We start from the raw sequence: 5,552 nt of genomic DNA, 5'->3' as shown, positions 1-5,552 counted from the left end.
TTTTCTCGTGGGTTTGTGGGGGGGGTTTTTGCTTTGTAAATTCTGGGGTGGGGGGAAAATAATGGGAATTGTCTTCTCTGTTTCCACGGTTGGTGGGGAAACACCTCGGTGTGGTTTCCCACAGCGAAACGTGTCTTCCCGTGGGGAAAGAGGTCACCCGACGTGTCTCCCATGGTCAAACAACCCAACGTGGCTTCCACAGTCAAACAACCCACCCAACACGTCTCCCACGGTGAAACATGGTGATTTTTCCACGAGGAAACACCCCAACATATTTCCCGTGGTGAAATACCCCAAATTATTTGCAACTTGAGGGTACAGCTGAATTACTGTGGGAACTGAACCTTTTCGGAGGTGACACAAACACAACCCCAGCTCTTGCGGTACTGCACACAGGGCGATAGCAATAGGCTGAGTAATTAAAAACAAATAAAGAATAACGAACAATTTGGGACGAAACGAGAATTGCCTGCTCGAGAAGTAAATTCTTGGGCTCGTCGAAGGCAGAAATTTGCTCGAGTTGACGGCAGCCACGTGCACACATCCCTGTGCATCCACTGTCCCTGTTTCTGGGCAGGTTTTTTTTTAATATAATATATCAATACCTCCATTTTTGAAACATAAATTAGAGAGAAAAAAAAAAAAAAAACAAACCAAACCAACCCAGCTGTTTCCCGCAAAGTCTATGCAAGGTCATTCTATTTCCACAGAAAACTTTCCTGTCATCAAGTCAGCAGGAAAACGCTGCCATCGGCAGCTGCTCGACTTCTGGAGTATTTCACTTGCCGTGAGAAACCCACAATAATGAGGGAGTTTGTGTGATCCCACCCAACCGGAGAAAGCTGGGGAATATCCTGAAGGGATTAATGTCAAAGAACCCCCCTGCAATTAATTAAAATGAATCCCAAAGCAATTAAAAGAAATCGCAAAGCAATTATAACAAATCCCAAAGCAATTACAACCCCCCTGGAATGTTTATAAAAAAATCCAAAGTATTTATAACATCTCAAAGTGATGATAAAGTAAGTCCAAAGAAGTCAGAAGTTATCTCAAAGCACTTATAATAAATCCCAAAGCGATCGTGGCAAACCCCCAAAGTATTTCCAAATTATCCCAAATGAGTTCTAGCAATTAAAGCAAAATCCCAAAGGAATTAAAAGAAATCCCAAAGCAATTAAAGCAAAATCTCAGAGCAATTAAAGCAAATTCCCAAAGCAATTAAAGCAAAATCCCAAAGCAATTAAAAGAAATCCCAAAGCAACCAACGCAAATTCCCAAAGGTATTAAAAGAAATCCCAAAGCAATTAAAGCAAAATCTCAAAGCAATTAAAGCAAAATCCCAAAGCAACTAACGCAAAATCCCAAAGCAATTAAAGCCAAATCTCAAAGCAATAAAATCCCAAAGCAATTAAAGCAAAAGCCCAAAGCAATTAAATAAAAGCCCAAAGCAATTAAATAAAATCCCGCCCCATTTATAAATTATCCCCAAAGAATTCTAACAAACCCAAAACAAATAAAAAAAAAAAAAAGGTATAAATCACTGAAATTTGGCCTCTTGCAACCTGCCGAGGAACCTTCCAACACCAACGATCTTCCCCGGGGTCACCAAATTCACCCGAAATCAGGCAAAATCCAGCACAAATTAAACAGAATTAATCACTTGCTGGTTTTGGATGCCTTCCCCGGGCACAGGACTCAATTTGTTATTTCTGAGCCCAAATATTTACAAGACGTCCGAGTTTGACGACTTTCCCGGAAAAATGTTATCGCTGACATCGCTTATGAGCGACCAGGTGGTCTCTGTCCTAGAAAAGGGTATTTTCCTGGGAGAATAATCCCCGGGGATGAAGAAATTGCCTTTTTTCCCCCCAAAAATGGGTGGAGGCGACCCCGGGAGATCAGCCCCTAAAAAGATGCACGGAAAAAATCATGCACCAGTGGGACGGGGGGATTTTTGCAACTTTCTGCCCCACGGCTTCGAGGTTGTCTAGGGATGGTGGAAATCCGAAGCGAGGCCCACCGCAATGTGAAGCAAGGCCGGTTGCAACCCTCAACGAGGTGCGTTGCAAACCGAAGCGTGCTGCATTGCAAATCGAAGCGTGGTGCGTTGCAACCCAGAGCGACAGGCTTTGCAATCCAAAAAGAGCTGCTCTGCAATACAAAATAATGTGCATTAAATCCCAAATCAGTGCCGCTGCAATCCAGAAAAAAGGCCCGTTGCAACCAAAAGCAAAGCCCGTTGCAATCCAAAGCAAGGCCTGTTGCAATCCAAAGCAAGACCCATTGCAATCCAAAGCAAGACCCATTGCAATCCAATGCAAGGCCCATTGCAACCCAGAACAAGCCCTGTTGCAATCCAGAACAAGGCCCATTGCAATCCAAAGCAAGACCCATTGCAATCCAAAGCAAAGCCCGCTGCAATCCAGAACAAGACCTGTTGCAATCCAAAGCAAGACCCATTGCAATCCAAAGCAAGGCCTGTTGCAATCCAAAGCAAAGCCCATTGCAATTCAAAGCAAGACCCGTTGCAATCCAAAGCAAAGCCCATTGCAATCCGGAACAAGACGCATTGCAATCCAAAGCAAGGCCCGTTGCAATCCAGAACAAGGCCTCTTTTAATCCAAAGCAAGACCCATTGCAATCCAAAGCAAAGCCCGTTGCAATCCAAACCAAGACCCATTGCAATCCAATGCAAGGCCTGTTTTAATCCAAAGCAAGACCCGTTGCAATCCAGAACAAGGCCCATTGCAATCCAATGCAAAGCCCATTGCAATCCAAAGCAACACCCGTTGCAATCCAAAGCAAAGCCCATTGCAATCTGGAACAAGACCCATTGCAATCCAAAGCAAGACCCGTTGCAATCCAAAGCAAGACCCATTGCAATCCAATGCAAGGCCTGTTTTAATCCAAAGCAAAACCCATTGCAATCCAAAGCAAGACCCATTGCAATCCAAAGCAAAGCCCGTTGCAATCCAAAGCAAGACCCATTGCAATCCAATGCAAGGCCTGTTTTAATCCAAAGCAAAACCCATTGCAATCCAAAGCAAGACCCGTTGCAATCCAAAGCAAAGCCCGTTGCAATCCAAAGCAAGACCCATTGCAATCCAAAGCAAGACCCATTGCAATCCAATGCAAGGGCTGTTTTAATCCAAAGCAAGACCCATTGCAATCCAAAGCAAGACCCGTTGCAATCCAAAGCAAAACCCATTGCAATCCAAAGCAAGACCCATTGCAATCCAAAGCAAGACCCATTGCAATCCAATGCAAGGCCTGTTTTAATCCAAAGCAAGACCCATTGCAATCCAAAGCAAGACCCGTTGCAATCCAGAACAAGACCCATTGCAATCCAATGCAAGGCCTGTTTTAATCCAAAGCAAAACCCATTGCAATCCAAAGCAAGACCCATTGCAATCCAAAGCAAAACCCATTGCAATCCAAAGCAAGACCCGTTGCAATCCAAAGCAAGACCCGTTGCAATCCAAAGCAAAGCCCGTTGCAATCCAAAGCAAGACCCATTGCAATCCAAAGCAAGACCCGTTGCAATCCAGAACAAGACCCCTTGCAATCCAAAGCAAGACCCGTTGCAAACCGAAGTAACAGGCATCGCAATCCCACGCGAGGAGCGTTGCGATGCAGCACAAGGCCTGTTATAACCCAAAGCAAAGCCCGCTGCAAACCAAAGCAACAGGAATTGCAATCCTAAGCCAGGCCCGTCGCAATGCAAAGCTCCACGCTTTGAAATCCACGGCGAGGGGCATCGCGACCCAAAAGCCGCTCACGCCGCCACCCAAACCCACCGGCGTTGAAATCCCAAACCAGATGCCGTCACGCCGCCCCGGCTTTCCACTTTCCCGACCTTTTGCAGCCGCAATTATGCAAGATCCGGGGAGGGGGCGGAGGGCAGCAGAGATTTTTTTTGCTTTTTATTTACCTCTGGAAAGGGCCGGGGGGGGGGGGGAGCAGAAATATCAGGTGTTGGCCACGTCTCAGCCGTCCCCGTTGCAAAAAATAAATAACTAAGAAAACAAAGGAGGAGCAACCGCCTTTGGCAGCGGGAGGCCCAAATTTCCCAGAAATCCCCAGAGGAGCTGGCGGGATTCCCGGTTGCTTTTGCAACCGGAGCTGTTGCGGTTGGCCGGGCTCCGGTTGCGAGCAAGAAGAAGCCGGAAAAGCGATGCAAGGGTTTATTCGGTCGCAAGGTTTTGCAAAAATCTCAGCGCCGGTTGGCGGATGCAATTTCGGGCGACGGAGTCGAGGGGGGGGGGAAGCTGCAGCATGCAAATATCAAGGGGTTTATTTTCCCCGTGCAATGCATGGCTTGCTCTGCAAAAGCTTAATTTTTTTTCCCCTGTGCAATGCATGGCTTGCTCTGCAAAAAACTTAATTTTTTTCCCCATGCAATGCGTGGCTTGCTCTGCAAAAGCTTAATTTTTTTTCCCCATGCAATGCATGGCTTGCTCTGCAAAAAACTTCAATTTTTTCCTATGCAATGTGTGGCTTGCTCTGCAAAATCTTTTTTTTCCCCATGCAATGCGTGGCTTGCTCTGCAAAAAACTTCAATTTTTTCCCCTGTGCAATGCACGGCTTGCTCTGCAAAAAGCTTAATTTTTTTCCCCGTGCAATGCATGGCTTGCTCTGCAAAAAACTTCAATTTTTTCCCTGTGCAATGCGTGGCTTGCTCTGCAAAAACCAAAACTTTGCAAGGAGCAAAAGGCTTCCCCAGGGGTTAATCCCCTCCCAACCTTTCACAATCTGGTGGCCACTTCGCCTGGGAAAAGCAAAGTTTTCTATTTTTAGTTGTTTTTTTAGTTCTTTTCACCTGCAAAGGAACCCGGATGGAGGCAGGTTTTGGGGGGGGTTGTTTGAAATTCGTCTGGATGAGGTGGAGGAAAAGCAGAAGTGGGGAGGGAGAGTGATGCAACAGCTCCGAGCAGGGATGCAAAAATGAGGGGGAGAATAATTAAACCTGGTGCAAATGGTGCAAAAATTAAAAATGATGCAGATGCAAAAGAGGGAGGAATATCCAGGCCCAAGTGCAAAAGCAAACGGTGCAATGATTAAACCCGATGCAAATGCAAAAAAAGGAGAGAAAATAATTAAACTCGATGCAAATGCAAATAATGTAATGATTAATCTAGGTGCAAGTGCAAAAATGGGGAGAAATAATTAAACCTGATGCAAATGCACACAATGCAATGATTAATCTTGGTGCAAATGCAAAAATGGGGAGAAATAATTAAACCTGATGCAAACGGTGCAAAAATTAAAAATGATGCAGATGCAAAAGAGGGAGGAATATCCAGGTCCTAGTGCAAAAGCAAACGGTGCGATGATTAAACCCGATGAAAACAAGAAAAAAGGAGAGAAATAATTAAACTCGCTGCAAATGCAAATACTGTAATGATTAATCTTGGTGCAAGTGCAAAAATGGGGAGAAATAATTAAACCTGACGCAAACGGTGCAAAAATTAAAAATGATGCAGATGCAAAAGAGGGAGGAATATCCAGGCCCAAGTGCAAAAGCAAACGGTGCGATGATTAAACCCCATGAA

This window comes from Harpia harpyja, unplaced genomic scaffold, assembly GCF_026419915.1.
Source record: "Harpia harpyja isolate bHarHar1 unplaced genomic scaffold, bHarHar1 primary haplotype scaffold_224, whole genome shotgun sequence".
Taxonomy (NCBI): Eukaryota; Metazoa; Chordata; class Aves; order Accipitriformes; family Accipitridae; genus Harpia; species Harpia harpyja.
The sequence above is the reverse complement of the archived record's forward strand: the minus strand, read 5'-3'. Positions refer to the sequence as shown.